This window comes from Ranitomeya variabilis, chromosome 6 (genome assembly GCF_051348905.1).
Source record: "Ranitomeya variabilis isolate aRanVar5 chromosome 6, aRanVar5.hap1, whole genome shotgun sequence".
In the NCBI taxonomy this organism is placed as follows: domain Eukaryota; kingdom Metazoa; phylum Chordata; class Amphibia; order Anura; family Dendrobatidae; genus Ranitomeya; species Ranitomeya variabilis.
In genome coordinates, this window is record NC_135237.1 from 30,194,993 (window position 1) to 30,212,317 (window position 17,325).

Consider the following 17,325-nt stretch of genomic DNA (forward strand, 5'->3'; position numbering starts at 1 on the left):
ACCCCAGGATCCTGGTTGTTACAGTAGCATTGCTTTCCTCACACTCCACACCAGAAGGGGGAGCTCTGGTCCAGCTTGTGGGTGGCTCCCCTATATATAGATTCTGGTCTGGAGGGAAAGTGAGGGCAGGGAGTTCCTGTCAGAGACAGAGGAGACGGAAGCAGAGGGGCCGTGCAGCCACGAGAAAGAAAGAGAGAAAGAGAAAGCCGAACAATTTGTAGAGAGCGTGTAGGAGCAGCGGAGCACAGGAGAGTGAGAACTGGGGAGGACAGCTGTGACTGGGCTACCTCCCTACAGAGCGCAGACACCGGTAGCCGGAAGACAGAGGTTGTGAGGGACTCCACGGCTCACAGCAGAAACCGGCAGGACAGCTGGATTCCAACTCACCTGTCCGCCCTGACACCTGGAGACACAGTGGCCTATAAAGCCCGGGTCGTGATAGAGACCCTATAAAAAGGTTCGAGCCACCTGTCATACGGGTTAGTGTCCTATCTACAAAGAGGACAGAGAGAACAGTGAGGACCTTGATAGAAGCCTAGGGCAGCAAGGAACTACACCACAGCACTAGAGGAAAGGCTTGTAACTCCACCTGGTAAAGGGGACTCCCAACTCGCTTCCTAGCCATCCGGACGCTACCTGTACCTGTAATCTGGTGCCCCGGACTGTGGCTGCCTGAATTAATCAGTAAACCAGGTAAAGCGATTGCAAACCTGTGTCTTCCATTTATTGCTACACTACCCAGCATCTTCATCCATGCACCGGGAGCCCTGGGGACCCAGCTTCACCTGTGGGAAGCCATATCATCTTAGCTGCCATAACATCACCCCAGTGGACCTCTTTTAGCAGCGTCGGTCATCACTGACGAAGAACCACAGGTGGCGTCACAAACACAAATTTTATTCAAAACCCCTTTAAAGACTTTTCCCTTAACATGGGCACCCAGGGCCACGGACCGGGTCGCCGCTGCCATGACACATCCCTTTAAGTACCGGACCTGATACCGAGTACCCCACAGCCCTGGCGGGCGACTCAGTTCTACTTCATTTGAGTCCAGCTGTGTTTAATTAAACTGATAGGACTTGATTTGGAAAGGCGCACACCTGTCTATATAAGACCTCACAGCTCACAGTGCATGTCAGACCAAATGAGAATCATGAGGTCAAAGGAACTGGCCAAGGAGCTCAGAGACAGAATTGTGGCAAGGCACAGATCTGGCCAAGGTTACAACAGAATTTCTGCAGTACTCAAGGTTCCTAAGAGCACAGTGGCCTCCATAATCCTTAAATGGAAGAAGTTTGGGACCACCAGAAGTCTTCCTAGACCTGGCCGTCCAGCCAAACTGAACAATCATTGGAGAAGAGCCTTGGTGAGAGAGGTAAAGAAGAACCCCAAGATCACTGTGGCTGAGCTCCAGAGATGCAGTAGGGAGATGGGAGAAAGTTCCACAAAGTCAACTATCACTGCAGCCTCCCCCAGTCAGGCCTTTATGGCAGAGTGGACGGATGGAAGCCTCTCCTCGGTGCAAGACATATGAAAGCCCACATAGAGTTTGCTAAAAAAACACATGAAGGACTCCCAGACTATGAGAAATAAGATTCTCTGGTCTGATGAGATGAAGATAGACCTTTTTGGTGATAATTCCAAGTGGTATGTGTGGAGAAATCGAAGCACTACTCATCACCTGCCATATACAATCCCAACAGTGAAACATGGTGGTGGCCTCATCATGCTATGGGGGTGTTTTTCAGCTGCAGGGACAGGATGACTGGTTGTCATTGAAGGAGATATGAATGCGGCCAAGTACAGAGATATCCCGGATGAAAACCTCTTCCAGAGTGCTCTGGACCTCAGACTTGGCCGAAGGTTCACCTTCCAACAAGACAATGACCCTAAGCACACAGCTAAAATAACAAAGGAGCGGCTTCAGAACAACTCTGTGACCATTCTTGACTGGCCCAGCCAGAGCCCTGACCTAAACCCAACTGAGCATCTCTGGAGAGACCTGAAAATGGCTGTCCATCAACGTTCACCATCCAACCTGACGGAACGGGAGAGGATCTGCAAGGAAGAATGGCCGAGGATCCCAAATCCAGGGGTGAAAAACTTGTAGCATCATTTCCAAGAAGACTCATGGCTGTACTAGCTCAAAAGGTGCTTCTACTCAATACTGAGCAAAGGGGCTGAAGACTTATGACCATGTGAGATTTCAGTTTTTCTTTTTTAATAAATTTGCAAAAAATTTCTGGGGTTTTTTTCAGTCAAGATGGGGTGCAGAGTGTACATTAATGAGGAAAAATTAACTTTTTTGAATTTACCAAATGGCTGCAATGAAACAAAGAGTGAAAAATTTAAAGGGGTCTGAATACTTTCCGTACACACTGTAGGACTTATCCAGCCATAGATGTAACGATAATTAGGAACTATTTGAACATTAATGATAATTATGCCTATGGCACTAAGATCAATGAAAAAAATGGAGCAACAGCTATCAGATAACCTTATAGTTTTTAAGTTGGCCAAAAATATATAATAGAATGAATTCAATCTTTAAAGATTAAGAAAGGTGACTCCAAAGGAGAAGATCCATGGAATATACATCCAAAACGTGGAAACTCTGTACTGATTTATATCAGCCGGTCACCCAAAATGGGAAAATAGAAATGCTCAAAAGAGAGGGGCAAATCTCATAGGTAATATGGAAAAAAGAAAGAAAGAAAGAAAGAAAGAAAGAAAGAAGGAAGGAAGGAAGGAGGGAAAGAAAGAAAGAAAGAAAGAAAGAAAGAAAGAAAGAAAGAAAGAAAGAAAGAAAGAAAGAAAGAAAGAAAGAAAGAAAGAAAGAAAGAAGGAAAGAAAAAAGGAAAGAAAGAAAGAATTGATGGATAGATAATAGACAGATAGATAGATATATAGATAGATAAATAGATAGATGATAGATAATAGATAATAGATAGATAAATAGATAGATGATAGATAGATAGATAGATAGATAGATAGATAGATAGATAGATAGATAGATAGATAGATAGATAGATAGATGATAGATAGATAGATAATAGATATATAATAGATGATAGATAATAGATAGATAGATAATCGATAGATGATAGATAGATAGATAGATAGATAGATAGATAGATAGATGAAAACAATAATTAATAACATGATCCCCTCTTTTAATGATGAATTAATTTTAAATTAATATTCGAGCAAAAAAACAATAATATAGGAAAGAAAGAAAGAAAGAAAGAAAGAAAGAAAGAAAGAAAGAAAGAAAGAAAGAAAGAAAGAAGAGTTTACAAATCTCAATGTAGCGTTGCCCCCCCGTGCTCGTCTCTCCGCCTCTGAGTCCGGGGGCCGTTTCTGTTTTTGCATAGCGGTTGCTAAATATATGGACCCTAAAGGTAAAGCAAATAATTGCTCCAAGGAAACTTGAGGAAATCTGAAGGAGCTAAAAATAAACCAGGAATAAATAACCAGAGCGGGGGCATCGCCTGCATTTACTGCAATTAAGGCGTCTGTCAGACTCTGGGGGTCACGAGTAAAGGGTCCGCTTTTGGAGAGGAATTTTTCTTAGTATTTTTTCTCTTGGTGTCACTTTGTCTCAGCATCACGACAGTATATACAATCTGAGTCTTCATTACGGGCTCTGTGCGCAGTCTCTAGTCCCAGTGTAAAGCGATGGGTTTGGGGGGTTTTGAGCTTTTTGTTTGGAAATACCAAAAACTAAAGCAATCATCACATTTCTAAAAAATATATATAGTTGAAGGTATATATGAAGAGGAAACTGGCTGAGGCACAGCTATAATGGGGACAGGGGCTACAGTCGCACATGGGCCCCCGGAGCCAGGATGGGCCCCTAAAGCCCCTTTGGCCCCTATGGGTAGACCAGCACTATTGATAGCTGGGGGTTTGTTGGCGATTTTGCCATAATTGTCCAGTTCCACCACTTTAAATATGGAGAAAGCCTTTTCTTTTTAATAATGGACATTGCTCAGTTGGAGGATAACTTAAAAATATTCCAATAATGCCAAAATTTTAACAACAAAAAAAAAAATCAGTGCTCGAACCCGCGTCAGGCTCATTGATTGTAAAATTGAACTTCAGGTTTGTTACAATGTATTTCCAGACGGAAAATTGTATAAATTTTTGTAATTTTTTTTCCTGCTGGAGAAAAAAAAAATTTATTTATTTATTTATTTATTTATTTATTTTAAATAAATGTTGACTTTTTTTTTACTTTTCCATTTTTATTATTTTTTTTCTCTTTTTTTATACTAAATGGTGAAAGTAATGATAATGAGTAATTTATAATCCCCTCCTCCGCCCAATACACTCTCCTGCATTACCGGCCATGATTCCGCCATTGGACTATGTCAGTTGACGACACATTTCTCCATTGTGCAGAACCTTCAGTTACCGTCGGCGTCTCTAATCATGGCGTTCCCCCTATCATGTGCTGCGCCCACAATAGACCCGTGCGGGGCCGCTGACGCCTGCCTGTCTGTTCTATGGCCGTGTACAAGGTATAGGTGCCATGTCCTGTGCACCATCACTAACAAACTCCGCACTCCAACCTTACTCATGTTCCACAGACGGACTAATAACAGGGTGATATGATCTGTCGCTGGTAATTACAGCTCTCCAGGCTCCTATATTGGAGAGGAGAGGTAGAAGGAAGCAGGTGAGACATGCTGGGACTTGTAGTCCAGCAGCCGAAATAGATGTAGATGACATATATATATTATAAATATAATGTAATAGATACAAAAAAAAACAGATGTAGCAGAGCTGAGTTTGCCATTTGGCAGAGCTCATAGTGATACCATCATCGTAGCCCCATTTTATACATACGGGGGGATTAGAATTAAGTGAATAAAGTTGACAGATATCCACATAGGCCTTAAATAAAATAATAGCAGCACGGTGGATCAGTGGTTAGCACCGCACGGTGGATCAGTGGTTAGCACCACACGGTGGATAAGTGGTTAGCACCGTACAGTGGCTCAGTGGTTAGTACTATAGCCTTAGAGCGCTGGGATCCTGAGTTTAGATTGGACAGCAATTGAATATCAGGGAAAACTCCTCTACCAAATATATCCCACAACAAAACTCGGAGTATATAATCCCAAGACTATTTCTTAATAAAATATAACAATTCAATTTATTAATGTAGACAAAAGATATACACAGACTTCATAGACAAGGTACAGACAGAGCTCGTATACGGGGGACAGAACACACTGAAATTGCAACACGGGTTCAGTTTAACAGAACACTATAAACATACCATGCTGAACACATATATAATAAACTGTTTCAGAAAAGTGCATAGTGCCTAATAAAGTGCAGCAGTGTATGTTCTTAGTTTGGCCACATCAGTAACTTGTTGTGTAACCTATAATAAATCCTAATGTAGGAAGAAAGAGATGTAATAAGGCCATGTTAATCTCACCCATAAGGTGTGTGCCAGTGTCTGTCCAGCAGCCCCGACGCGCGTTTCGCGTTGGGCTTCCTCGGGGGATGAGTCTGTATGTTCTCCCCGTGTTTGCATGGACTTCCTCCAAAGACATAGTGATAGGGAATTAGATTGTGAGTCCCAATGGGGACAGTGATGATAATGTGTGTAAAGCACTGTGGGATTAATGGTTATAGACATCATAAGGTTAGATTAAGAGACAGCACCAGAGTAGGGGAACCCTGTCCCATACAGTTCTGTAAACCGGGACCCAAGTGGACCGGGTGGTCAACAGGCAGAGAGAAGTTCTACTTATGGGACAACCAAATGTTTGGACATTTAAATCCTTTTTTTGACTGTGTCTATGTGCATGACACCACTGGGGCAGAGAGAGGGCAGAGAGAGAGAAATAAAGAGGGGAGAAAGTAGACAGAGGGAGAGAGAGTGTGAGCAAGAGAGTGGGGGAGGGGGAAAGGGTAGAGAGAGGGGGAGGGTGGAGAGAGAGAGAGTAATAGAAAGAGACAGGAGGAGAAAGTAGACAGCGGGAGAGCAAAAGAGTGAGAGAGAGAGAGAGGGGAGGGATAAAGGGTATAGAAAGAGGGATAGAGAGACAGAGGGGGAGGGGTGAGAGTAAAAAGAGAAAGATAGAAGGGAGGAAGTAGACAGAGGAAGAGAGAGGGGTAGAGAAAGAGAGAGAGAGAGGGGTAGAGAGAGTGAGAGAGAGGGGGGAAGAAAGAGTAGATAGAGGCAGAGAGGGTAGAGAAATAGAGGGGTACAGAGAGTGGGAGAGGGATTGAGAGATGGGAGGTGTAGAGAGAGAGTGAGAGAAGGAGAGTAGAGAGAAGGTGGAGTGGGAGAGGAGAGGGTAGAGAGATAGAGGGATAGAACAAGTGAGAGAGGGTGAGAGGATAGAGAGAGGGAGGATGAGATGGGGTAGAGAGAGTGAGAGAGAGAAAGGAAGGGGGAGCGTAGAGAGAGAGTGGAGAGGGGAAAACAGTAGAGAAAGGGGGAGAGAGGGTGGAGAGTGAGAGAGAGGGGGAGAAAGAATAGAGAGAGGGAGAGAGGAGGGGAAAGAGAGAGAGGGAAAGAGGTGGGAGGAGAGGCGGGGAGGGAGAGGTGGGGTAGAGAGAGAAAGATGGAGAAGGAGAAGATGGAGGGGGGAATGATAGAGAGAAGGAGGTGGAGAGATAGAGTGAGTGAGGGGGGAAAGAGAGAGGTGGAGGGGGGAATAAAGGGGGAGAGTGGGGAGGGAGACAGGGGGGAGGGATGGTGATGGGGGTTGCAGGTATTAGTGGGATCTGACTCCTCGGACCCTCACTGGACTTTCAGCTGTTACACTGAGACACACAGAAATGAAACAAATAGGAACAATTCCCCGGGTAGCGCCGGGGCTGGGGGTCCTGTCTGCATCTGAACCCCAAGAAACATTAAGGCCTTCATCAATATGGAAGGAGGAGGAGGAGGAGAACCTGTGTAGTAATGCGGAGACTCACAGATCAAAAGAAATCATATGTCTTCTATGGTAGAGGGGTGCAGGGCCGTGGGGGGCTGCTCCTACATTTTGCCCCGGTTTCCTGTTTCTGTGTGTTCCTTCTGGATGCTGAGATTTCCCAAAATAACCCCTTCTGGTGCAGGGACCATGTGTGTATGAGGTGCCCCAGACACAAGCTGAGCCAGGCCCCAAATCACCGTCCTCCCACACCCTGCACTGTCCCAGGGCTACAGAGCGGAGGGGACGGGGGGCACAATGCCGGACAGGGATCAGCCATGGACACAGGTCACACAAGATGCTGATGGAACAGAACCAGAGGCGTAGCTAGGGTTTTGGCTCAGGGGGGCCTCATCCTGCTGATACCCCAATACTGAGCCGCTGCTGCCGTATGTGTCCCTATTACTGCACCTGATACCCCAATACTGAGCCGCTGCTGCCGTATGTGTCCCTATTACTGCCCCTGATACCCCAATACTGAGCCGCTGCTGCCGTATGTATCCCTATTACTGCACCTGATACCCCAAAACTGAGCCGCTGCTGCCGTATGTGTCCCTATTACTGCCCCTGATACCCCAATACTGAGCCGCTGCTGCCGTATGTGTCCCTATTACTGCCCCTGATACCCCAATACTGAGCCGCTGCTGCCGTATGTGTCCCTATTACTGCACCTGATACCCCAATACTGAGCCGCTGCTGCCGTATGTGTCCCTATTACTGCCCCTGATACCCCAATACTGAGCCGCTGCTGCCGTATGTGTCCCTATTACTGTCCCTGATACCACAATACTGAGCCGCTGCTGCCATATGTGTCCCTATTACTGCCCCTGATACCCCAATACTGAGCCGCTGCTGCCGTATGTGTCCCTATTACTGCCCCTGATACCCCAATACTGAGCCGCTGCTGCCGTATGTGTCCTATTACTGCCCCTGATACCACAATACTGAGCCGCTGCTGCCGTATGTGTCCTTATTACTGCACCTGATACCCCAATACTGAGCCGCTGCTGCCGTATGTGTCCCTATTACTGCACCTGATACCCCAATACTGAGCAGCTGCTGCCGTATGTGACCCTATTACTGCCCCTGATACCCCAATACTGAGCCGCTGCTGCCGTATGTGTCCCTATTACTGCCCCTGATACCCCAATACTGAGCCGCTGCTGCCGTATGTGTCCCTATTACTGCCCCTGATACCCCAATACTGAGCCGCTGCCGTATGTGTCCTTATTACTGCACCTGATACCCCAATACTGAGCCGCTGCTGCCGTATGTGTCCCTATTACTGCACCTGATACCCCAATACTGAGCCGCTGCTGCCGTATGTGTCCCTATTACTGCACCTGATACCCCAATACTGAGCCACTGCTGCCATATGTGACCCTATTACTGCCCCTGCTGTGTGGTTCTGTGTGCCCTCTAAATTCTAAGGCACCCCTCTATAATATAGCAATGCCAGGTGCAAGTGCCCTAGAAAACAGTGCCCATATTTTGCCTCCTAGAAAGTAATATTGTCCTGTGTGCCCCTTTGATAGTCACAGTAACCTGAGTTCCCCTATAACAATAAGTGCCCACTTTACATATAATAATAATAATAATAATAATAATAATAATAAGCAGAAGATTGATAACATCAGAGACAGTTTTGGTCAACAAGCCCCAGAGCCCTTCCTCCCGACTTCCCAGCCCTCCACCTCCAAAACCAACTTCTCCACCATTACAGAAGATCAACTCGCCACTCTACTCTCAAGATCGCATCTCACCACCTGTGCACTTGACCCGCTCCCGTCCCACCTCATCCCAAACCTCACCACAGTCTTCATCCCAACCCTAACCCATCTCTTCAACCTATCACTAACAACTGGTGTTTTCCCCTCACGCTTTAAACATGCCTCCATCACACCTATCCTCAAAAAGCCCTCTCTTGACCCATCCTCTGTATCTAGCTATCGCCCTATATCACTTCTCCCTTATGCCTCTAAGCTACTGGAACAACACGTCTACCTTGAACTGTCCTCCCACCTCTCTTCTTGCTCCCTCTTTGACCGCTTACAATCTGGCTTCCGGTCACACCACTCCACTGAAACTGCCCTAACTAAGGTCACCAATGACCTCTTAACCGCCAAGAGCAAGCGACACTACTCTGTCCTCCTCCTCCTCGACCTGTCGGCTGCCTTTGACACAGTGGACCATTCCCTATTATTACAGACCCTCTCATCCCTTGGCATCACAGACTTGGCCCTATCCTGGATCTCATCACACCTAACAGACCGGACATTCAGCGTCTCCCACTCACACACCACCTCCTCACCTCGCCCCCTATCTGTCGGAGTCCCACAAGGTTCAGTCCTAGGGCCCCTGCTCTTCTCCATTTACACCTTTGGCCTGGGACAGCTCATAGAATCTCATGGCTTCCAGTATCACCTCTATGCTGATGACACACAGATCTACATCTCTGGACCAGATATCACCTCCCTACTAACGAGAATCCCTCAATGTCTGTCCACTATTTCATCCTTCTTCTCCGCTAGATTTCTGAAACTTAACATGGACAAAACAGAATTCATCATCTTTCCCCCATCTCACGCGACCCCCCCAACAAACCTATCCATTACAGTAAATGGCTGCCCACTCTCCCCAGTCCCACAAGCTCGCTGCCTCGGGGTAATCCTTGATGCTGATCTCTCCTTCAAACCACATTTCCAAGCCCCTTCCAATTCCTGCCAACTTCAACTCAAAAATATTTCACGAATCCGTACATTCCTCAACCAAGAATCTGCAAAAACCCTAGTCCATGCCCTCATCACCTCTCGCCTTGACTACTGCAACCTCCTGCTCTGTGGCCTCCCCTCTAACACTCTCGCACCCCTCCAATCTATTCTAAACTCTGCTGCCTGACTAATCCACCTGTCCCCCCGCTATTCTCCGGCCTCTCCCCTCTGTCAATCCCTTCACTGGCTCCAAATTGCCCAGAGACTCCACTACAAAACCCTAACCATGACGTACAAAGCCATCCACTACCTGTCTCCTCCATACATCTGTGACCTCGTCTACTGGTACTTACCTACACGCAACCTCCGATCCTCACAAGATCTCCTTCTCTACTCCCCTCTTATCTCCTCTTCCCACAATCGTATACAAGATTTCTCTCGCGTATCACCCCTACTCTGGAACCCTCTACCACAACACATCAGACTCTCGCCTACCATCAAAACCTTCAAAAAGAGCCTGAAGACCCACCTCTTCCGACAAGCCTACAACCTGCAGTAACCACCGATCGACCAAACCGCTGCACGACCAGCTCCATCCTCACCTACTGTATTCTCACCCATCCCTTGTAGATTGTGAGCCCTCGCGGGCAGGGTCCTCTCTCCTCCTGTACCAGTTATGACTTGTATTGTTTAAGATTATTGTACTTGTTTTTATTATGTATACCCCTCCCCACATGTAAAGCGCCATGGAATAAATGGCGCTATAACAATAAATAATAATAATGTCCCAAGTCTGCCTCCTGTACAGCTCCTCTATACACAGCATGATGCTCTCTTATACACAGTATACTGACCCCATAGTAGCCTCCAAACTGATGGCTCCAACACTGTAATCCCCACACTGTATGATGCCCCTCTAGATAGCCTCCATATAGTATAATGCACCAGATCATCCTCAATATAGTATAATGCACCAGATAGTTCTCAATATAGTGCAATGTACCAGATAGTCCTCAATATAGTATAATGCACTCCCCATAGGCCTACTCTATATTGTATAATGCACCCCTCATAGGCAGACTCTATAGCACAAGGCAGCACCCATAGGCAGACCCTGTTATATAAGGTAGAACCCGCAGGCAGACCCTGTAGTTTAAAGCAGCACCAATATAGGCAGACCCTATAGTATAAGACAGCACCCCTATAGGCAGACCCTGTAGTATATGGCAGCACCCCTATAGGCAGACCCTGTAGTATAAGACAGCACCCCCATAGGCAGACCCTGTACTATAAGGTAGCACCCCTATAGGCAGACCCTGGATTATAAGTCAGCACCTCCATAGGCAGACCCTGTAGTATAATGCAGACCCCCCAAAGGCAGACCCTGTAGTATGAGGCAGACCCCCCATAGGCAGACCCTGCAGCATTAGGCAGACCCCCATAGGCAGACCCTGTAGTATTAGGCAGACTCCCCCATAGGCAGACCCTGTAGTATAAGGCAGACCCCCCATAGGCAGACCCCGTAGCATTAGGCAGACCACCCCATAGGCAGACCCTGTAGTATTAGGCAGACCCCCCATAGGCAGACCCTGTAGTATAAGGCAGACCCCCCCACAGGCAGACCCTGTAGTATTAGGCCAACCTCCCTATAGGCAGACCCTGTAGTATTAGGCAGACTCCCCCATAGGCAGACCCTGTAGTATAAGGCAGACCCCTCATAGGCAGACCCTGTAGCATTAGGCAGACCCCCCCATAGGCAGACCCTGTAGTATTAGGCAGACCCCCTATAGGCAGACCCTATAGTATAAGGCAGACCTCCCACAGGCAGACCCTGTAGTATTAGGCCGACCCCCATAGGCAGACCCTGTAGTATAATGCAAACCCCCAAAGGCAGACCATGTAGTATGAGGCAGACCCCCCACAGGCAGACCCTGTAGTATTAGGCAGATCCCCCATAGGCAGACCCTGTAGTATTAAGCAGACCCCCCATAGGCAGACCCTGTAGTATTAGGCAGACCCCCCCCATAGGCAGATCCTGTAGTATTAAGCAGATCCCCCATAGGCAGACCCTGTAGTATTAGGCAGACCCTGCAGTATTAGGCAGAGCCCCCCATAGGCAGACCCTGTAGTAATAGGCAGACCCCCATAGGCAGACCCTGTAGTATTAGGCAGACCCTGTAGTATTAGGCAGACCCCCCATAGACAGACTCTGTAACATAAGGCAGCACCCCTTAAAAAAAAAAAAAATACTCACCTATCTTCTTCCTGGTTCCTGCGCTGCTCTGAGCTCCTGCTCATCTCGGTGCCGGGTAGTGACTCGTTGCGCAACCTGTCAGCATCGCCGACGTCAGACGCTGACAGGGGGATGATGGGGGAAGGAGCACAGCGCTCCTTCCCTCATCATTGCGGTCAGCTGTATTGGCTAAATGCCGGTACTGCTGACCCTGCGATGACAGGCGGGGGGCCCACTGCTGGCACCGAGCCCCCCCGCCTGCTCAGGGGCCCCATAGCGGTAGAGCAGGGAGATCGATTCTCCCTGCTCTGCCGCAGAATGTAACTGTATCGTAGATCCGGGTGGGTCCCCTGAGAGCACCGGGGCTGGGCGCCAGCACCCTCTGCCCCCCCGGTAGCTACGCTACTGAACAGAACCATCGTCCACCAAGGCCCCAGCAGGGCACACAGCCGGCACCGAGATATAGCGGACACAGGCATAGAGGAAATGGGAGAAAATCTAAGGCCACGGTCACATGATCAGTATTGGGTCAGTATTTTAATCCAAAACAGGGAGTGGAACAATCACAGAAAAAGTATCATAGAAACATGCACCACTTCTGTATTATCACCACTTCTGGTTTTGGTTGACAAATACTGATGTAAAATACTGACCAAATACTGCTAGTGTGCACATGGCCTGATACGTGTTATTATGTAGCCTGTAATATAGAAAATAGCAATAATATTAATGGATAGATAGATAATAGATAGATAGATAGATAGATAGATAGATAGATAGATAGATAGATAGATGATAGATAGATAGATAGATAGATAGATAGATAGATAATATATAGATAGATTATAGATAGATAGATAGATAATAGATAGATAAATAGATAGATAGATAGATAGATAGATAGATAGATAGATGATAGAGAGATAGATAGATAGATAGATAGATAGATAGATAGATAGATAGAATATATAGATAGATTATAGATAGATAGATAGATAGATAGATAGATAGATAGATAGATAGATATATAGATAGATAGATAGATAGATAGATAGATAGACAGATAATGGATAGATAGATAGATAGATAGATAGATAGATAATAGATAGAGAGATAGATAGATAGATAGATAGATAGATAGATAGATAGATAGATAGATAGATAGATAGATAGATAGATAGTTCCCACAGTCCCCATCCATCGTCCCCACAGCCCCTACTCCCTATTTCCTACAGTACTTGTGCTTTGGCAAAACTGATGTTTATTTGGTCCTGCCAATAAAGCTTCTTTGAATTGAATTGAATTGAATTGATAGATAGATAATAGATAGATTGATAGATTGGTAGATAGATAGATAGATAGATAGATAGATAGATAGATAGATAGATAGATAGATAATATAAAGATAGATAGATAGATAGATAGATAGATAGATAGATAGATAGATAGATAGATAATAGATAGATAGATAGATAGATAGATAGATAATAGATAGATGATAGATAGATAGATAGATAGATAGATAGATAGATAGATAGATAGATAGATAGATAGATAGATAGATATTAGCTATGAGGTCCTCAGTATCGCACTGGGCCGAGTTGCTCCCTGTCCTCAGGTTATCTGACCCCACAGCCCCCCACCTGCCTCATCAGCTTATGCCCCAAGCGCTTCTCAATGATAATAGCCTATGGAGGGTCCACTCCTAAGGGGAATCCACCCTCACAGCGGGGGAAAAACACCAGACAAGCCCCGGACAATGGGTCCTATTCATGGTCACCCGTCAGCTCCCGGGGATGAGCAGTAATTACCCCGGGAGGGAAGAGACTGGGGTGGGGGCCCTGACCCTCCGGCCATAGGACGCAGCCACCAGCCCCGCGCTCCATTCTGCAGCCACCAAAGAGCCCTCAGCACTTTCCAGTAATCCCAGGCAGGTATCGGGGGTGTACAGGGGTCTAGGTGTGGTCCCTGCACCTCTGGGAGATCTTAAGAAGACAAAATACAGACAAAGAGACAAACAATAAATATTTACAACAAAACTGCTCTTCATTCAGTCAAGAGTCATTAACTGCAGCCAATCAGCGCCGAGAGCGCATCCCCCGCAATACCGCCGCAGTGTGCACATGTAGCAGAGCTGGACGGGGATGCAACGTTATCCTTTGTAAACCATGAGAAATAGAAGATAGATGGATAGATAGACAGACAGATAGATGATAGATAGATAGATAGATAGATAGATAGATGATAGATAGAAAGATAGATGATAAGATAGATAGATAGATAGATAGATAGATAGATAGATAGATAGAAATATAGATAGAAAGATAGATAATAGATAGATAGATAGATAGATAGATAATAAGATAGATAATAGATAGATAGATAGATAGATAGATAGATAGATAGATAGATAGATAATAGATAGATAGATAGATAGATAATAGATAAATAATAGATAGATAATAGGTATATAGATAGATAATAGATGGATGGATAGATAGATAATGATAGATAGATGATAGATAGATATGCAGTATGTAATAACATCTACCTCCTTATTATTTGATGGTATCACTGATACATATATATATATATATATATATATATATATATATATATATATATCAGTGTAAGCTATTTACTGTTTTCAATTAGTATATATTTATATATCTCAAGAGATATAGCGGAATCTAATCTATTAGACATATATATAGATGGATATATAGATGTTTTTATATATAAATATGGGATAAATACATAGAGGTAGGAAGATAGAAGACAGATAAATAGATAGATAATGGATAAATGATAGATAGTTAGATAATATATAGATAGATAATAGATAGATATATGAAAATAATGTATCCCTTTTAATATATCATGTTTATACTATAGTAAATGAAGCTATAGGGCTCGTCTGTTCTGAATACATAGAGCTGCTCTCCTGTATGTACAAGGTATCTATAATACATATCCTCCCTGATATGTTATAAGCATGATGACCCCTGTAATACTAGAGCCGCCTGGATTATATGAGGGTCTCCCTCCTTGTGATAAATCACTTTCTTAGCATTGATGATATGTAGCTATTTACACCTGTAGCGATGACTGATGCAAATGCAAATTTAAGGCAAACCCTGCAGGGTAACTGGAGCCTGTGGCCGGCAGAGGATCCTGTGACCTGACCCGGCCACAGGCTGCGGTACTGCGTCATTATCCGCTATGTGTGCACTTATCCGGAGACAATTCTGTACAGGAGACGTGTGTAACCCAAAGATTTCACATTGATTTGTAACAGATTCCTTCCTATACAGCAAACACAGCTCCAATGTATCATAGAAATGCAACAAACAACAACAGAGGAGAAAATACTGATGTATCAATAATAGGAAGAAGAGAGTTCATCTGTAATATGGCTGATAACAGAGAGAGAGGGAGGAAATAGCGAAGAGAAGATGAAGCAAGAAACCAAGATATAATGGCTCTGCATATCTAGAGGACAGAATCCGATTACTATCCACCTATCTATATCATAATTATCTTATTTCTTTCTTCATACATTTTCTCTTTGTATTCGTTCTAATCTATTATCTCTCTCTTTCTTCATAGTCATTTAGTAGCACATTTTATAGATATTTATGATCTACCTATGATCTATGTATCTAGTCATCTATTTATGTATCTATCCATATGTCCCAGATGCATCTATTTATATCTTTGTATACACATTGTCATTTATTTGTAGATATTTCTGATGATAAACTGATAGAACCACTCACCAACAAATTGAACAGAAATATAACAAATGGACTGAGACCATGTGAAATTACATTTAAAAGGGAAATGGTCTTTTAGGAAGGTGATTATTCCAAGGAAGATGGCAACATATTATATGGAAAAACTGAAAGGAAATCTGGGCTTGAAATAGGATGACCAGTGCTGATCCTGTGGAGAGGTCACACTATTTTATTACAGACTGATTTCATCTATCTGTCCTTTCTGAAATTTGGGATTTGCGCCGCTTTTTCCTTTGTGCTGGTGATGCACTGATATTTCTAACTTTATCTATCTATCTATCTATCTATCTATCTATCTATCTATCTATCTGTCTATCTCATTCACTTCTCTTTCTTTCTCCCTAGTCATCTATGTTTCTACATTATCAGTGTCTACTTATCTATTATGGCCATCTATTTCATATAATCTATCTATCTGTTATCTATCTTCTATCTATCTATCTATCTATCATCTATCTATTATCTAGTATCTACGTATTATCTATCTATCTATCAGCTATCTATTATCTAGTATATATGTATTATCTATCTATCTATCTATCTATCTATCAATCAATCATCTATCTATTTATCTATTATCTATCTATCATCTATCTATCTATGTATCCATCTCTATAATCACTCTATACATTTACAATACATTTTGTGATTTATTATCTCTATGTGTACATAAATTCCCCCTTTCTTTATCTATATTCTTTTAACCTCAATATCTCCATATTTGCAGCACATTTATATTCATATACAATGTAACGATCCATGTTTTCTTTATATGATCAGTCTCCTTACATACTGTATATGTATACATCATATTTCTCTTTAGATACTTTTGTCACCTATTAATTTAATAGTTAATTTTTAGATTCTTGCAGGTAGATATAAAATTGAAATAAGACCTACAGTAGATAGAAAGATAGTTAGATATATAGATAAATAGATAGATAGATAAATAGATAGATAGATAGATAGATAGATAGATAGATAGATAGATAGATAGATAATAGATAGATAATAGATTGATTACATAGATAGATAGATAGATAGATAGATAGATAGATAGATAGATAGATAGATGATAGATAGATAGATAATAGATGGATAATAGATAGATAACAGATAGACCTATGCAGATAAAAAGTATGTGAACTCAAGTGCCTACCTTTCTATACATGATCCAACAGACCAAACCAGGATGAAATTATGTAAAATATACACCAAACAAATCCCATAGAGCAGAGTGCTGCTGGTGCTGCTGGTGCTGCTGTGTTCCTGGTGCTGAAGCTGTTGCTGGAGCTGCTGGTACTACTGGTGCTGCTGGTGCTGGTGCTGCTGCTGGAAGTTTGTTGCTGTCTTTGTTCAGTCCATCTTTGGAGCAGAAAGAGAACTAAGCAGCTGGATGTTCCCTATAAATCCTCTTGCAAATAATAAATGGATTAATAATAATAAGGTATGGAGTTCTCTCTTTATATAAAAAAAAAAAGTGAAACAAACTGCAGCAGTGAGACAAGGCTTGTGATAAGAGGATAATTGAGGCGACACTGGTGTATAATTAGAGGATAATTTATGCTATATCCACTTTTTATTCCACCTCCCAAAATAAACCCAGTCCATAATCATTACACGCAGCAAATTGTTCTCAA

The 17,325-nt window shown here is 43.7% G+C and overlaps 1 long non-coding RNA gene across 1 annotated transcript in view; it reads right to left on the reverse strand.

Annotated features, from left to right (window-relative positions):
• Positions 1-17,325, reverse strand: part of LOC143783382 (uncharacterized) — a 68,067-nt gene extending 50,742 nt beyond the window's left edge. The window contains exon 1 of the long non-coding RNA XR_013217140.1: positions 16,845-17,325. This is a non-coding gene — a long non-coding RNA (uncharacterized LOC143783382). The remainder of the gene's footprint in view (positions 1-16,844) is intronic.